Below are 19600 nucleotides of genomic sequence, written 5' to 3'. Positions count from 1 at the left end.
CAGAGATGAGCATCTCTCCCTCCACACTTGGCGCTCATTTGTTTTAAGCCTTGCACTGTCCCTTTGAAGACCTCTGGGCGAGAGAAGTATTTACAGAATCGTTTCCAAGCAACGGCAGATGACAGGCTGCATTGGAGCAGCCTGCTTTAAATGGACTTTGACTCCTCACTGTGTGGATAACAATTTAAACACAGTGTGGACTGCTGTGCCTTGTTAACTAGCTTAACAAGCAAGACTTCCTTGGTCAACCAGCCTCAGCAGAAAGATCATGTTGTTTAACCAGCATTTTTTTTTTTTTTTTTGCAGGTAGAAAGCACCTTCATTCACTGAAAGAAGTTCTTTTGTGTATTCTAAAATAATGCTTTAAGATTTTTGCAGTGAAAATACATTAATGAAATGATGGGGGAGCTGAAAATTGCATGACACCAACACGAAACCAGCAATAACATGCTTGAACCAACATGGAATTTCATGTTGGTCTTTTCAGCAGGGTATATTCTAAGGAGTTAATGAAATAGTCTGAGATCTACATCTTGTATAATTCACTGACTCCCGTAAGGTGTGAATCTCGTCAGCTGAATTTGTCGCCCGCAGTGTGGGTGTCTGCATAGCCACCAAAATAGACCTTTCTCAACGAAGAGCAATCTGCCATTTCAAGTCCCCCTGTTGCTTGCAAACTTGTCAGTCTTACTTCCATCAGCGTGCATCTGTGTCACAGTGTGACACGTCACATCTTTCACTCATGCCACTGTAAAGTCCACCAGCCATGCTGCTCGCGCAACCTGTGGCTCTGCAGCCTTTCTGCACCACCAACATCACTCCTCGTCTGTCCACACATTCGAATATGCATAATTCCCTTCTACTTTATATTGTATACCAAAAGCATTAGGCCTATGTCAAATAAGTAGGTGTCCAAATCCTCATTATTAATAAAACAGCAGCTGAACAATACCAGGATGACCTACTACATCTGCTGAGATTTGTAAGTGTGCATCCACTGGAAACTTCACTATTCCATAATGTCATGGGAGCTCAGGAGGCATTAGATTCAAAACACTGAAAAAACAATGCTGGAAATCTGCAGTTTTCTATTGTAAGTGCTACAGTATACTGTATATCATTATAAAGTATCATTAGACATAGCATTATGGTGCCTTATGAAACCATTTGGAATGGTGTCTGAAACCAGCGTTCTTACAAAGGGCCTTTGTATGCAAATCCCTACCTGTGAAGTCAGTGACTAGCAGGGCAGTGTGCTCCCTTAGATTTTGGACGCAGCCCTAGATGCCCTAGGTGTCACTATGACTAATCTCTCTGCAGATGTTTACAGGGAGCAGTAGTCTATGTAAATATGAATCCTACTTCCGAAGCCCACACAGAGTATTTCGCCTCAACCTTGTCACAACCTTTTGGTCTTGCTGACTGAGACTGACCAATGCAGAGCTGTATGGAGCGAGAGCCCGGAGCGACCAGCTCAGTGGATCTCAGGTGCCGACAGGTTACATAAACACACTGAGAAAAGCTGCCTGTCCTGAAGGCCATGGACAAGCTCAGCGAAAAATAAAAGGGAAACAACAGTGCTGGGGAAATGAGCTGTATATATCACAGCTGTTACCAAGGGCGGCCAACCCACGAGCCAGCACGCTGCAGCACCTAAATGAGAGAAACACTTTGAGAGGTCAGTGTGAAACACACTAATAACCATCAGAGAGACCTAACACATATTGCATAAAGTTACAGTTAAAGAGATTGATCTTGTCAAGCTGTTCAAATAAATTGGATCATTACACTATTCAAACAGAATGCACATCGATAACCTCTGTAAATTCTCAGCAGTTACATCCTCTATTTGCTCTTGGGAGACAAACCAGTGTTCACTGGTGTAATCAAATCTAAAAAGGAGGCTGTTTGCAGATGGTCAATGCAGCAATAGTGCAGGAGGGAATGTTTTCTTGTGCACACAATGCTGTTTGACTCTCATACACAAAACAGAAAGTAATCGCTCCTCATCTAGTTAATCCTATAATTATGCACATGGACACTAATTTCCCAGCAGGGAGAACACAGTGTGACTGGCTCATCTCTTTCTCTCTTTCTGTTCTTTTACTGTTTATTTACTACACAAGAACAATCACACTGAATTTTCAGCAAACAAACTATACAATATAGTCTTATACACTTTCCTTTTGATTTACAAATGTACTAGCTGTATTATTTCAGAGAATATTTGAGGTGGTGTAATGGGACTTCTTTCAGCTGATGTGGTAGTGAAGTACGAATAAACATGGAACTCTCTGGCTCTGTTCCAAAGCCTAGTGAGCTGCCTATGAAGGAAGCATTTTAAGGCATCATAGGAGCATTTGCAACATGAAGACTGTTCCAAAAGTTAGGTCATGTGATTTAATTATTTAATTAATATACAGTAATTTGTGTGCCATTTATTTTCATTTGTATTTTTTATTCTATTTTGTTGTAAGCTTAGCAACATGCTAATGACAAACTCCATACAAACCAATAGAGTAACTGTCTATTTTGATAAAATCAGTTCTTCTTAGTTTCCATTTAAGTTAGGATGCAGCCTTAGTTCACCCCGAAAACAAATTTTAGTCCGTCTGCTCTGTTTTTCAATTCTTTGTGTTAAATGGACATATTTGTCCATTGCACCATGTCTCACATTTCTTTCAGTGCGCAGGAGAGTCATGTTTTGTTTTTTTTTAGACGCTGTGTAAGGTATAACAAAAACTATCAACTTTTCAAAGCATGTCCTCGCCGCTGCCGTCTGCCAGGAAGTGGAGGAACCGCTGCCATCCACCTTCTGCCAGGAGGAGCGGCTGTCATCCGCCAGAGGGCAGAGGAGTGACTGAGGACCAGTCGACGCCGTGTCTGGGGACTGGTGAGTTTTTTTCTCTCTCTCTCTCCTCTCTCTCTCTCTCTCTCTCTCTGTCCCTCCCCCTCACTCTTTCCCTCTCCTTCCCCTCATCTCTCCCAGGGCTCCAGAGAGGTGGGGAAGACCTGCTGGCAGAAGGACGGCCGGAAGGGCAGCACCTCCCCTCCAGGAAGGGAGGGGAGTATGTCACGCCGGAGCTCCCGGCTTGAATCGGGCAGTGGAGGAGTGTGACGAGGAGGAGGGCATGGATTGTATCAATCAGCCAGGTGGGGGATAAAGACGAGCTGGAGACACCTGTTTGAGAAAGTGAGACATGCGGCCACTATGTGTGCGCTTGTCTGTGTGTTTTATGCTATGTTTCAGTTTCTTTATGTCATTAAAGTTATGTTGACTGTTCTGCCTGTTCATGCCTCCTCCTTGCCCATCGTAAGAACCCTGTTACAACATCACTAATGCGACAGCAACGTGGGAAACTGAACATGACATTAAGTGGATTAGAGGGCAAATTCACATCCATGTACAGTATGTATTGCAGTGCGCCCTACACCCTACAGCCGGTGATACTGTAGTTTATATACAGTGACTTCTCTACACTTGAATTCACAGGTCTGTATACTTCTAAGCAGGCATTTGCTATGCCTGACATGATCCAATTTTGTATGGCTCTTTTCAATAATTAGATCATTTGTCTTGTGCCTGAGGAGGGGATTGTTCATTGTCATATAGCCCTGAAGATGGATGTGACAGATACAGGCTACACTTTGCACCGAGGCACTGAGAGCCTTTTCCCTTCTCTGCACCCAATCAATGTGCGTTTGCAGCTAAAGAGCTTCTTAAAACCAATAACATCAGGGGATGGATTAAAACAGCAGAAATTGCTATGATTATTGCCAGAAGGGTGCAGCTCCACCCTGGCTGACTCGCTTCTATTGAGATGAGACAGGATCTTGTGGAATAAATGATTGTTTTAGTGCTCATAATACAGCAAGGACACAGCCCCCTACCGCAAAATGGCACATGGCAAACCAAACACTTCCAATGGAGTTGTATTTTAAAGGGCATGTTTGCTGCCATCAAATCATTCTGTTGAGGTAACTGCAGCAACATTAAATTTGATTATGTAGCATTTGGGTTTCTCAGACTAGACATGATCAGATTCGTTTTGAGACCACATCCTTCTTCTTGCAAGACATGGATGCATTCTGTTTCGGAAATGTAGTTAAAAAAAAAATAAATAAATAAAAATTAAGATATCTTTATTAAGAAAGAGTGTGACGAGGAGCAGGGCATGGCCGGGCTGTGAGGACGCACGCCTGGTGCTGAATCATCCTAATCAGCTGGGAGGGGATAAGGATGAGCCGGAGATGCTAGTTGGAGAGAGAGAGAGAGAGAGAGAGAGAGAGAGAGAGAGACGCACGTGTCAGTGTGTGTGCGTCTGTTTCATTGTACTGTTTAAATTTGAGCTTGACATTAAAGTTCTGTTGATTGTTACTCCGGTTACTCCCTTGGTAGGGAAGGCAGAGTCTGCCCCAGTGGTGCTGATATCTGGGAATGGAGGAAGACGCGTCGTCAGAAAAGCCCTCTCCACTGGAGGAGGGTTGTGACGCCAGGGAGGTATGATATGGTGGTACTGGAGCGGTTCACCCAAAGGCAGATGAGCCTGCTGCCATCCGCCAGGGAGTGGGGGAGCTTGCTGCTGTCCAGCAGGAAGCAGAAGAGACCCTGTCAATCGCTAGAGGGCAGACGAGCTGCTACCGTCCGCCAGGGGGTGAGGGAGCTCACTGCCATCCGCCGGAAGGCGGAGGAGCTCGCTACCGTCCGCCAGGAGGCGAGGTCCAGTGCCATCACCCGGCGTCACGGAGGACCACTGTCCAGCTGGCCGAGGACCGAATGGCGGCGTGGTTGGGGACCGAAGTGTTTCTTTTTTCTCTCTCTCTGTCTTTCCCCCTCACTCTTTTCCTCACCCCTCTCCCTCCCCTTGCCGGAGGTTTCCCTGGCCTGAATCGGGTGGTGGAAGAGTGTGACGAGGAGGAAGGCGGAGGAAGATGAGCTGGAGACGCCAGTTGGAGAGAGAGAGAGAGAGAGAGAGAGAGAGAGAGAGAGAGAGAGAGAGAGAGAGAGAGATGGGAAAAGAGAGAGACCCACGTGTCTGTGTGTTTGCATCTATGTTTTGTTGTACTGTTTAAATTTGAGTTTTAAATGAAAGTTCTTTTGATTGTTACTTTGGTTCCCGCTTCCTCCTTGGTAGGGAAGGCAGAGTCTGCTACAAAGAGTTTACCCAAAAATGAATTTCTGTCCTGTTTTACTTGTCCTCTTTCCAAACCTGTATGCTGTAATTTTTGCCATGGAACACAAAAGGAGAATTTTTAAAGAACCTTGAGGCAACTCTTTTCCTTACAATGAGAGCTCATACTTTTGCCATTACTGGCGACAAATGTCATGGATTCTCAAGTGTCTTAATAGCCTGATCACTCTGGGAATTTGACGACAGTAGGCTGAAAGTTCTGCTGCTGAAATCGGTCTGTGCTTTCCAAAATTCTAATCACTGCCCCCAGTGGCCGAAGCTGTAAGTGTTGTTGAACGTATGGGCACGTTACATTAGCTCCAGTTTCTATGTATAACATTCATATAGTGGTGCCAAAAGTTATTTTTTTCTCTAATGACAAGAGTGTGAGTATATAATGACAGATATTTCATTTTTGGGTGAACTATTTCTTTAACATGTAAGGTGGTGCATCCGACAAATCTGTATATACAGTATCAGAAGATTTCTGTACTAACACAATTGCCGTCTATCAAATGACATTTTCCTGCATCTGACACAAGCCTATAAATATACCGAAGCAGCACTGCCGTTACAGGTCAGCCAAACTACAAAGTGCATCTTTTCCGTGTTTGTGTGTAGTCTGAGAGTAAAATTCCTTGAGGTTAATCAATACATAATTCCGAGCATCAACTAGTAACTGTGACTGGTTACCATTTGCGCAGAGATGTTTGTTGCTATGGCAACAACAGATCATGGTGTAAAGACCACAAACACATAAGACAATGTATGCACGTCCATAATTCAGTCTGTGATATGTTCATTAAATCTGTTTGTTATGGACTACTCAGGCATGGTGCAGACAGAAGCAAATAGGAGTGACACTTTGCTAAAGAAAAGCTTAATGTTGTGCTTCTGAAGTGCTGAATCGTTCACACAGAAAAACAAGATCAGTGAACATTGCAAGAGGAGGGAAATTAGTGTCGGAGCTGTCGGTGGGACATTTCCCCCATCTAACAGGGGTATGGTTGCATACTTGAGAGTCAGAAACAGAGAGAGGAGAGAAACTGAGAGAAAAAGAAGGGCTCTCAAAGCAAGATATGTCAGCACAACTTTCAGTCAGGAGGAGAAAATGTGGTAATTTGTGTACTTGCACTGAATGCTGTTCAGTTCTTTTGTCTGTGGTATTTCTTTCTATCTGTCTTTACTACTGTCATTCCTTTCCACTCTTTTCTTCCTTCCTTCTTTCCCACTTTTTTTTGTCCTTCTTTTCTTCCTTTACTCTTTTCTTTCTTCCATCTGTTTAGTTCGTTCCTTCATTCCTTCCCTCCTTTATTCCTACCTTTGTTCCTTTGTTCCTTTATTCCTTCGTTCCTTCGTTCCTTCCATCCTTCCTTCCTTCCAACCTCACCTTTTTATCTTTCCCTCTCTTTTCTTTCTTCCTTCCTTCCGTTTCTTCTTCCTTCTCTTTCCTTCCTTGCTTTCCTTACCTCCCTCCTTTCTTTCTTTCTTTCTTTCTTACTATTTTTTCTTCTATTTCTTCATTTTTCTTTCTTTCATTTTTCCTCCCTCCCTCTTTCTTTCTTTCTTCTTTCCTTCCTTCTTTCCTTCCTTCCTTCCCTCTTTTCTTCCTTCTTCTCTTCCTTTTTGTTCATTACTTCCTTCAAATAGTAGTGCCAGTAATGGTAAATAATAATAATAATAATAATAATAATAATAATAATAACAGAAAAAATAAAATACAGTAAATTTGTACAGCTTAAATATGGATTTTGTTGCAACAGATGCATGAGAGTCCTGGTAATATTATGTACAATTTGATGTCTATATGCTGATTCTGAGGTTTTGCGATGAGCGGTTCTCAACCGAGAAATCACACTTCAGTCTTCACACTTTATTTACATTTTTAAATAGAAATAATGTTTGTTGAGTAGAGATCAAGATATAAAATGATCTAACAATAATACATTTACTCAATTTCACTCAAAATTTCATAGATTATTCCACATTAGAACCCTGGGTTTGTGCCGTTTAGACTGCCGAAAAGCACACAAGGGCCTGTCGGTGACTCATGTTTATTAGTTCCTCTCTGCTGATTGGGTGTTCCGATACTCCCAGTCCGTCCTGCGTCGTGTGCAGTTAAACGTGTCACTTCCCCCTTCCATCCCGCCTGCCTACATCCCGCCTGCCCACTCAACTGTACTGCCTGCAGGCTCATGTCTCCCAGCATGCTTCAGTGGCCATAAACACACACATGTGGCCAAACAGAGCTCACTGTGATACAGAGGTAAATATGAGCATTCTGGGATATTCCATTTGTATGTTTGTTTGTTTTTTAATACAGATATGCTAACAGTGGGATTATAAAACACATTCTGACTCTAATATCTGATTGGACTCTAAACTGTTGAATGCTATAATAGTGTGCTAATGCATTGCTTGGCAATTGTATACAGCCTACAATTAGGCTAATGAACTACTGTATATTGCATAGAGGTAGAGTCGTTTATTTTCGTATTATTATATTTAATTATATATTATTTTTTGAATATATATAGATTTTTTTGTATCATAATACTGTTGCTGCTATAAGCAGTAAGCCACTCAAGGCTGTGCATTGATGTAATGCACAGCTGTTTGGGGCTTATTGCTGTAATTTAATCTTATATTGAACAAATTAATATTTTCAAACAGTACACCATTCTAATATGGCCATGCCTCCTGAATGTTGAATGCCTCATTTCTTTCTATACATAAAAGCATTTCATATGTTTTTTTTTTTTTTCTGGAGGTTGCCCCATACATTGTAATCCTGGGTGACCATTGTCCTCAACCTCCATTAACTCAGATTTGCAGGTACATGCAGTAGACTGGAATATTACTCTTGCCACTGGCGGTTGGGAAACAACAGCAAAAATTGCCATGTGGTGCAGGCTACAGTACATCTCACCCTGCTTGCCCTTAGCCCAGTCATCACCTCAATAAGCCGAAAAGGGATGTTGTCATCATAAATGGCCACTATGGCAGAGGAAAAACCTGGGGTGTCTTTCACATTAACTGGAAAGAAATGAAAAGGGACACAAACAGGTTTATAGTAGCTATACTTTTGTCATGGAACTTGTTTTATTTCTTTGTAATACTCTACATTTATACATGTAGATAATATTTCATCCCAATATTTTAGTGCTGTCTGCTATTTGGAAATCTAAATGCCTAGACTAACTCTATCAATAATGCATGTGCTGTGTGCTTGGCTAAATGGCTCAATTCTATGACTGTTATGAATGCAAACATGTGTGTATGAGTGTCCCCAATAGACTGCATTATGCATAGTACACAGAGCAATTGCATGCAGCACCAATGCAAATTTCTGTCAAGGGCTCCATTAAAAGGTAAAGCTGGGCACTCATTTGTTCTGGTTCAGTTCAAGATTTTTCATGACGTATTTTATAAACATGCCATACACAGCCCTCGCATTTTCATCATTATTGACCGCACTACAGTCAGCGATTGACTCATTTCTCATTGGCCGAGTCCAGAGATTGTGGAAGGGGAAGGTGGGCAACATTAGCCACTATCTCATCCTGTCTATGTCCGACAATCCCGGTGCATCCTGGGTAATTCATCCCAGGGTTTATCAGTAGGTTAGTGAATGATTTACACTGACAGACATGCCACACAAGGACCCAGTGTTACTAGCTTTGGTGAATCTATTTAAACTCATTTTAGAACTGTGTCGAGACACAGATGAGTTATAATTTGTGAATTATGAATTAAGTGATATGAGTCTTAGATTAACAAGCAACAAATTTAACCAAACAATCTAGATTACCTGATTTAAGGAGGCATACGTAATAAAAAGAGTCAAAACACATGTACGGAACAGGTCTGGGTGGTTTGATGTTATATACTACGCGTTTTTGCAATACCGTTTATTTTGTGGTATAACATGGACAGGACAGATTGAGGTTATTAAAAATGAGAGCAATAACATACAGTACATAGCAGAATTTAAAACAAAGTGGAATTTTGTTCTTTACGGTTGCCAATCAGTTTAACAATTTACCATTAATCTTCTTCTTCTTTCGGCTGCTCCCGTTAGGGGTCGCCACAGCGGACCATCCATGATCCACGTATTTTGACTTTTTTTGTTTGTTATCTTTTCAGATCGAAAAGAGCTTGAGGACAAATCCAGAGCTTTAGGAGTGACTCGCCCTGCCAGTGAGAGCTAAATGCGTGAGAGCACTGGCCCTGTGGGAGCTGATTGTATCAATCTGTCATTGTGGCTAAAGTTTTTTTAGGAACAAAACGGCACCTGAAAATCAGCCCCCACTCAGCAGGTGAAGGTGGCAGAGTGGATGAATAATTCATGAAATGTATCTGTGGCCGTTAATCATGATGAGATGGAGAGAGAAAGAGAGAGAGCGAGTAGGAGGAGAGATGTGATGTGGCCTCAGGATGCGTTATTTTTTTTCTCATTTACTAATCTCTCTGCTTAGTTCAAGACAGTGGATACAGAGTCAAGGTTTTTAGAGAGGTAAAGAGCATCTGATTGCTTTTGAATTTGACAGCAGCTCCTGCCAAACTGACAACTTCATAAACAATTCACTAGCTTGCATCAAAAGCGTTCTCTGAAACTACTGTTTTAGGGGTCGTTCACACAAGGCACATACTTGCATAAAAACAGCTAAACTGAATGCTAAATGGTTCTGCAGTGTAAAAACAAACAAACAAACAAACAAAAAAAAAAACTTTTTTTAAAAGTATAAATATTCAATGTAAAAACTGCATGCATAATACAAATACTAACTTACCCTAACCCTAAAAATGCAGTTTAAAATAATAAACACTTTAGATGGAGTGTAGCATATCATACCACAGGACAACTTTCCAAATCTTCCCTGATATAAACACTCATTACCCATGTCAGTACACTGTAAAGATGCTTATCCCACCCCCAGATTCATCTGACTGGTGCATGGTTTTAAAACTGACATTGATCCGCTACACTGTGTGTCAAACGCATGGACAGACAGACCACCAATGAGCATCAAATGTTTAACTATTTTAAATAGAGCATACAACATGCTAAATATATGTGCACTGTGTGTCAGTCCATCTAAGCAAAAGGAGAACTACAGAGTTCTCTATCCTTCAATGATCCCTCTAATGCCTAAATTTCCATTCAGAACAATGGTCACGAAAAAACATTCTTTGCCAACAAAAGATAACATGGAGAAACGAGTCACAGAAAAATGCATTTAGGACATGCCACGGCCTTTGTCTTATAAAGTGATCCACACCAGACCCCAGCGATCATTTGACTGATAAAGCCTCACAAATGGCTGGCTTAGAGCCGTAATTGCTCTCCATAATCTTTCTCCCCAGTGAACATGCCAATGCCGGCAAGCAAGAGTGTGATCACAAACAGGGGAAGAAAAAGGAGAACATTTAGAGATAAGCAGGGCTACTTTCCCCTCATCGATACAGTCATGACTCTTAAGATTTCAATCCATCACTGGGCTCTTAAGAAAGCAATCCCTTGCCTTTAATTAATGCTCAGTGGCTGCAGGATCTCGAATTATTTGACATGCAGCAACTGAGCCATATGCAAAGCTAAAGATACTATCAAAGACTGGAGGGTGTCAGATATTAGAGGTCTTACAATCGGAAGGTCATCAGTATGATTTAGAGGCAGGATAGGACTCTCCAACTGTGTAAAATAAAGAGGTTTAGCCCAGTGACCCATAAAGAAGCCATCATGTAACTCAGGTGAGGGGCTGATGCATACTGTTACCTTGGTTAAATAATGAACTAATCCCTGACTTGCTTCCCTTCTTCATAGTCCAAAGGCCATCTTTTGTGTTTGTGGCGAATGTAAAGGCATCATGCATGTAATTACAAAAACAATGTCGAATAACAAATCAAAATTACTCCTGAGAAACATGAAAACATGTCATGCATACAGTACGTATGATATTATTTTAGAATTCCAGTTAACAGGTGCAGGTGTTAAATAGCAATGCATAGCACAAAATGACTCAGGAGACATATGGTAGTATGGCTTGCAGACCAAAAGACATTAATTTTAATCTGAATAACAATATCGAACATGGGCTATGTTTAAAATAAGCACACTAACACATTACTTGTACTATTGCTGCAGTATATTAAAGGGTTAGCTCACCCAAAAATGAAAATTCTCTCATCATTTGCTCACCCTCATGCCACCACAGATGCCAAAATTTTAAGCTCCAAAATCCACATAAGGGCAACATAAAAGTACTCTAGTGATATGATAGGTATGGGTGAGCAACAGATAAATAATTAAGTCTTTTTCCTCCACTTTCTCCTTCTTCTGTTTATGGTGATTCACATTCTTCATGCATATCGATCAATAAATATTGATCTGTTTCTCACCAACACCTATCATATCATGTCTGAACACATGGATTTAACCACTGGAGTCATATAGATTACTTTTATGCTCCCTTTTGTGGATTTTGGAGCTTCAAAATGTTGGCACCCATTCACTTGCATTGTATGCACCTACAGAGCTGAAATATTCTTCTAAAACTCTTAATTTGTGTTCTGCAGAAGAAAGAAAGTTGTACACATCTGGAATGCTAGGACTGTGAGCAAATCATGAGATAATTTTCATTTTTGGGTGAACTATCCCTTTAAGTATAATATGCAATTATACGAATATGCAAATGTTTTGCATACTAAAGTACCCGAATGACCTACATTTGCCCAAATGTATGAGCATACTGTGTTAGATACTGTATCCCTCATTGTAATGTGCTCGACTTGACCTTCCATTTCCAGTACAATTTTTAACATTTCGGTTTTTGTTTGTTTGTTTGTTTTTGACTGATAATTTGATCACCCTTCCAAAAGTTAAGATATTGTTACACAATACCTTAATTGTTTCATTTCCATCATAATTGTTTCATTTCCATCATGATAACAGACTGCCATCAGAGACTGTTTAGCAGAGACAGACCACTTGTATTAAAATGAATGTGAGAAATTGGCAGACGTAGAAAAGGAAGTCCCACCTTACAGGTAAAAGAGCCACCTTTTTGATAGAGACATCGCCTGACAGTTAATTCAAGACTGTGATCTGCGTGATCTGGGGATAAAAAATAAATAAAAAAAATTTTTTGATTCTGTTGTTGTCAAATTTTACTGCTGATTTGAAAAATGTTCTTTGATAGTACATTTGAGTACCATTTTGGAAACGTTGGTTTTCCCCATTCAAGTAGATAGGAGTCATAATTTAATGCTGCTTGTATTTCAGCCATGACAACTCTCGGAAAGGTTTGGCATGTTGATATTGGTCTTGGCAGACTAGATCTACTACGCTGCTGCTGCTGCTGCTACAGAGAAAGTACGGAGACTTGCTACTGTAAGTAAATAAACATACTGAGTTAGCATATGATCATGCTGTTGCTGCTGCTGCATGAAACGCTGCAAAAGACATGCTGCATCGAGCATGAAAGACATGCTGCTGCGAAATTAGGCATACATTAAATCCCACATAGCAGATCTAGACAGGTGGGAGCTGGGGATGGAGGTGGGTTTCAGAGCGAAGCTCTTTCAGAGCCCTGTGGTGAACTGCTATCACAAGACTGAGCTATTTAAATGTTACTCAAAGAGAGAGATGCAAACTGATTGGCTCCTTGAATATACTTGAAGGAACCAACCAGATTACACCAAGCAAACCAATTGGCTTAACATGTCGTGTGAGTGAGCCAACTGGTTGACGAAATCCCATTCGGAAAAACCTATCAGCTTGCGCCCAATAGAGTTTCCTGGCTGAACTTGGGTCATTCATTGAAAATAACTGCCCAGAAGCATTCCAAAGATGGCTGCAGAGTGGACTGACTTGCTGTAAAAAGGGACTTTGATGCCATAGTGAGGTCATGTGACAACAATGTTGTATCCTAATGTTTGAAACATTGTGAAAAAATGCCTGTTTTAAACATTTATTGTGGAATGATAACTGTTTGAAACGTTTATAGTTGAACAATGTCTACTGTTTAAATTAATGTTTTAAAAAATAGCAAGTAGTATGCGATATACAGTATATAGTGCAGTTTTCACTAAGTAGTAAACTGATAATCCATTCTAAGCATGACCATGCTTAAAGGAATATTCCGGGTTCAATACAAATTAAGCTCAATCGACATCATTTGTTGCACAATATTGATTACCACAAAAAAAAATTATTTTGACTTGTCCCTCCTTTTCTTTAAAAAAAAAAGCACAAATCTGGGTTACATTGAGGCACTTACAATGGAAGTGAATGGGTGACCATTTTTTATGTTAAAATACTGTTTCAAAAGCCACAAGCAAAATTTTAAAATGATTTTAGAATGATAAAATTGCTTACCCATAAGCTTACCCATAACTTTTCTATGTAAAGTTATAGCCAATTTTACAACTTCGTTGCACTGATGATGTAATGTCAATAAACCCTAAAATGACTGTAAGAATTACAATTTAAACAATATTACAGCTCAAATAATACATAAGTTTTAACCGAAAAATGTAAGTGCTCTTATAAAATTATAAGCTTCACATTTCTGCTTTTAACTCTACCAAAAATTGGCCACATTCACTTTCATTGTAAGTGCCTCAATGTAACCTCAATTTTTGCTTCTTTTTTTTTTTTTTTTTTTTTAAGAGAATTTATGCCACAAATGCTGTTGATTGAGCTTAACTTGTATTGAACCCGGGATATTCCTTTAATAGTTGTTATGGAGCATTTTTGGCAGATGTAGAAGAAAGAGTTTCAAGAATCTCATCTGATTTGTTGGAGACAAAAATGAATAAATATTATTGGCTGTTTAAAGGGAGTATGAGCAAATGGAAGTCAGTTTATTGTCTGTGAACGGGGAGTAAAAAGATCAAGCTGTTCTGCCAGTGCTCATAGTGTCAGTACCCTGTTTACATGCTCCACTTCAAAAGACAACAGCTGGAGCAAAAGAAAAATAAATAAATAAATAAATTCCTCACAATGCTTTTCTCTTTATCACTGTTCTTCATTTCACTTTCGGTCTCATCTGTTAAATGCATTGGTGGCTCCACCTGTGCTGCAACCCCAGTGAACATACACCTGGACCTTATAAGTGACGTTTTCCTTTGCAGTGCAAGCTGCTGAAAAATAAGTCAACCAAATGTTTCAGATATAATCTAGTGCCGTTTTTGTTTCACACTAGACCATGTTGGTTTTGTAGAGCACCTTGAGTAAGTGGGGTCAGAATGATCTAGTGAATTGTGGACAACATACACAGAATTAGACCCTCAGGGCAGAGAAAGCTGACCTCAACTTTATTCTGCTCGCTGGTAGTGGAGAAATGGAAGGAGAAATGGAAGTAGAGGAGAGTTGTTCAGGAGAGCGAACAAACAGATGGCTGCTTTCTCTTCACGGTCATATGGAGGAGAGAATACAGAGAGGCAAATTTATCTGACGTTGCGGGGGCCATGATATTAACAGCCTGCTGAAATGCACTTAACTCATGACTATACAATTATGCTAATGCACACATGCAAATGACCAACATTCTGCAACTCCATGCTGTCTCAATTAAGGTGACAGACTCGCAAGACTCAGAGACAGGGCCAGATTATTGTCCAGCTACAGTATCTGTCTACAACAACAGCACAACCAAACAGCTTTTGATTGTGATTATCATCACTAGACATCAGTGAGATGAATGAGAGAGAAGGGGGGAGGGTTGATTCGCAGACATACAGCAACTTGAAGTGTTAGCTGCACATGTTGGAGACTGCGGACGTGCAACTTCACATATTATGTTTACTGGTTTGGTGTTTAAATACTGTGGCCAGCAAAATGAACCACCTACTAAAAGTCAAAGTTTTAAGGAGTTAGAGATACTATACAGTCTTGAAAGGTTAGAATTTCCTATGCTACCTTCTTTTATTTTCATTCCACGGCTCTGTGGATAGATCAAACAGAGCAGTTCCGGCCAAAGCGAGTTAAGCTGCACAACATTAAATTATCATATTATTGGAGCTCAATATGCATTACAATATTGTAGCCGTCATTCCTGAATCAGTGGTAACTTTTAACTGTGCAATAAATCTGAATCGTTGGTCTGCATTATTGCTTGGCTTTTATGTCTATTATGTATCCGCAATGTAAAAAAATAAAAAAATAAAAAATAATCAATTGGGTGAATTGACAGAGGCTTAGTAATACAGTAAATCATGTTTAGCATGGCCCAGACTGGACTAATTACATTGATTCCGACCGTGAAATACACCATGCTGGCTTAAAAGACAGAAAAGGTGCTTCAGCTCCATGTGTGCAACAGTCTTAACTTACACAGGGGCATTTCATTATTTAGCATGTCTTCCATACTGTATACGTGACTGACATGATTTAGTTGACATGCTAAACATACTGTGCATGCACAACATGGGTGCCATAGCGATTTTACAGTACGTCCCATTCCAGTGCAAGTGTCTGAGTCCATATAGAATAGTTTGTGTGAGTCAACAAATGTCGTTGCTCTGTTGTGTAATGTTTGAAAGGCCTATTGTTTACAACAGCAAACCAATCATAAGTATTAAAAGGAGATTACAGCTCACACAACTGACTAAACCTGACAGACTGATCAGAGCTCTGGATACACATTTACGTATGAGACTAACATTTACATTTTCATGTAGCAACAAATTGTCACTCTCAGACAAGTAAGTCATTATAGTATTTACTGTATAAAAATATTGTTTCCTCATATTATTATTATTATCATGACTATGACAATAATAATAATAATAATAATAATAATAATAATAATAATAATAATAATAATAATAATGTGATATATTTAAAGGAATATTTGGGGTTCAATATAAGTGAAGCTCAATCGACAGCTTTTATGACAATGTTGATTACCACAAAAATTTATTTCGATATGTCAACTTTTTCCTTCTTTAAAAAAAGCAGCTTACACATACAATGTATAAGCTGCTTTTTGAAGTGAATAGAGCCAATCAGTAAATGTTAAGGTACTCACTGTTTCAAAAGTATAGCCACAAGACATAAACAATATGTTAACATAATTTGATGTGATGAAATCGATTACTGACCTTTTCTGTGTAAAGTTATATCCAACTTAGTAAACCTAAAAACTCTAAAACGACCATGAAAAATATTATTTAAACACCTTAACAGCTCAAATAATACACAATTTTTAACAGAAGAATTAATGTGCTTTTATAAAATTACAAACTTCACATTTATGCCTTTAAAAGCTACAAAAATCTGCCTGTTCATTTCCATTATAAGTTCCTCACTGTAACCTTGAGTTTTACAACTTTTGCTCTTTTTTGCCTCACTTTTACCTCATTTTTTTTTTTTTTTTGTCATAATCAACATTATGCCACATGCTGTTGATTGAGCTTAACTTGCATTGAAAACTGAATATTCATTTAATAATAATAATAATAATAATAATAGGCTAACAACAACAACAACAACAACAACAACAAAACAACAACAACAATAATAATAATAATAATAATAATAATAATAATAATAATTATTATTATTATTATTATTATTATTATTTAATTCTACCATTATTAAACATTTGGTATCATAGGAAAGCCCAGGATGCCCCCTCTTTAAGATACACCATGACACCAGTATAAACAGTGGTATGAAATAATTTCAGAAATGTTAACAAAACAGTTATCTTTCCTATAGTAGACCAAAATTAACTGTCTCAGGAGTGTAAGGCAGGAGCGGAAACTAATTGTGGGCCATTATATAGTGACTAAAAGGCCGGTGACATTGTCTTTGTTCAGAGAACAGCGGTGCTGAAAGCAGCCCGCTCATTCAAAGCCTCGGAGGCCGTCGCTGTCCGGTGCTGAAAGTCACACCCGCTCATCACGACCGAGGCAGGTGGCGCTGTCCAAAAGGGAGAGGTGCTGAAAGCTTGCCTGTCACGCTTAAAGAGTGTGGAAAACCTCATTCTCTATCCGTGGGCAGCTGCGAGGCTTCTTTGCTAAGAGCTGTCAACAGTCACCTCATCAGCACCTAAAGGGGCGTTCACACAGGACGTGTTTTACTTTTTTCTTTCTTTCTTTCAGTTCTTTTTTTGTTTTTTGCTTTCATGTAGGCTATTTAGTAATTGTTGGTCACTGTACACATGCGTCATACGGAGGAGGTCTTTGGCTATTGCGTCCTATCCTGTTTTTTAAGCGTATCGTCACATACGCGTTTCTTTTTAAGACTGCTCAAGACGTCTTAGAAAAAAAAAAAAGAAAAAAAAAATAGTACTGTTTAAGGTACAAGGTACCTTTTTGTCTCCTTAAAGAAACGACGCCGTGTCAAGTAAAAAAGAACGTCAACTTTTAAACGCGCGTCTCGAGACACCTGCGTGCTGTTATATGTGTTGCGTCGAGCTTTTTTTTTTTTGCGCAATTACGCGTTCGGTCTGAACGGGCCCTTTCCAAGTTAAAACAGCTCTAGCATTAGGAATCCTGTACACATTTCTTTAAAGTGTTTTGTTACGCCCCGTCTGGCTATATTTGACGTAAAACACGCCCTATGTGAACACCCCTATATTCGGACGGGTTCAGTGGAGCTTTTAGCCAATCGATAAACTACTACAAAAATGGATTAATTCCTGTAACACTATTACTGTAACATTATTTATTATTTAGCGTTCGTAGCTGTATAATGCATTGCACACATGGATAACATATTCAGTTTTGTGAATTTTATAGGAGTTTTGTGTTCCTACACGGCCAGCTGCAGAGCAGATATCTATGTTTTCCTCTCTATTTATTTATTTATATAGGATTTATGGCTCGAAACAGCTGCTCGGTAAGCGTATACACACTAAAGCAGCCAATTATATAGCTAATTTTTGACAGCAGGATAAACCCGATGGATAATCCAAATCCGCTATAAGAGAGAGAGAGAGAGAGAGAGAGAGAGAGAGAGAGAGAGAGAGAGAGAGAGAGAGAGAGAGAGAGAGAGTCTAGGGGAGATTAAATAGAGGAGATTGTGAGTCCAGCATCCCGCTAACGGCAAGTGAACCGTTGACGGCTCTGGATGAGCGAACGCAGTACAAAGAACGGGTAAATCTCATACAGATTCGCACCTTTCGGTGTACTGTATACATATCCATCACGAGCATCTCTCACACGTCGTTAACACCTCGTTCAGTTTTAGTTTGGTGTATTTCTGCCTAACAGATGTGTGTGTGGGTTCTCACAGTGTTTTAGTAAAATGTCACGGTTTAATGTCATTGATTTGTTTAATCAAGGATTTAACCGCATAAAAAATACTTTGAGGTGGTTGGTGGGACAAAATGTTATCATTTATGAATAATCCATTTAAAAACCCAACCCGATCTCGTGAGAATTCATAAGAATAGTACTAGTTGGCGAATTTGTAGAAATCGCACGACTATGTTCATATGAAAACATACAAAGTATACACCAACCAATACGCTTCCCTCGTGTCCTTGTGACCCAGATGTTTAGTTTCTTGTTAAACACGTGTGTCGAACCTAACAAAGAAGTTTAACGCTTTACCTACATGTAGACCTGAAACTTAACCGTGATAGTAAGCCCTTTTGTGTACAGTGGAAGAAAGCGAAACTTCCAGATTCAGAATGCGCGTTCGTGATATATTTAGTCATTTTAACCCTTAACCTAACAATAAAGTTCAATAAATTTGAACCTGTGGCTATGATTCTAATTGATAAATAGGCCTACATTTTGTGTACAATGGAAGAAAGGAGCTATGTGGGTTTTGAATGAGACGAGGAAAGTATATGTTATTGGTACGTCTACAAGTCATATGTTTTTGTACGAACTAAGTCGTACGATTTCTTACAAAATCGCCATCTCCTACTATTTTTATGGATTCTCATGAGACTGTGTTGCAAAAACCCATATCAGTCAATCACTTGGTCAGTCACCACATGTCCCCTTCAATGTCTATGCTAGTTATGGTCCCATGATAAATGTATGTTTTCTTCTACTTTTGCCCCAGGTATAAATCTAATATGACAGTGGATATAGGTCCATGTGAGTGTTTATAACGAAACGGCTGTTAGGAAAACAAGCACAGCCATATCAATAGAGCCCTTGCCAGCTTTACTCATTAACTATTAATGCTGTGTGAGATCTGGCACCACAGCTGGATACAAACTCACTCAGACACATACATTTACACACAGACACACAGAGATGGTTTATTCCTACACACATTGACAGTGGACTCAATTCAAACCAGTCTCCATGGTATTGGACCAAACAAGGGAGGGGAGGCAGTTTAAACTCCAGCCAAGTTGTTCAAACCTACTGAGAAAATCTGAGTTATTATAAACCAATAGCCATAAAAAAACGAAATCCCTCAATATACGCTTTTTAGGACAATTCAAACAAACAAA

General features: G+C 39.5%; 1 protein-coding gene across 6 annotated transcripts in view; it reads right to left on the bottom strand.

The window, feature by feature from the left end:
* The window catches only part of LOC127436792 (synaptotagmin-1-like), a 316083-nt gene that overhangs the window by 117728 nt on the left and 178755 nt on the right, over positions 1-19600 (bottom strand). The window lies entirely within an intron of this gene.

The sequence above is a fragment of the Myxocyprinus asiaticus genome, chromosome 47 (genome assembly GCF_019703515.2).
Source record: "Myxocyprinus asiaticus isolate MX2 ecotype Aquarium Trade chromosome 47, UBuf_Myxa_2, whole genome shotgun sequence".
In the NCBI taxonomy this organism is placed as follows: domain Eukaryota; kingdom Metazoa; phylum Chordata; class Actinopteri; order Cypriniformes; family Catostomidae; genus Myxocyprinus; species Myxocyprinus asiaticus.
This window is presented reverse-complemented; position numbering and strand designations above follow the sequence as displayed.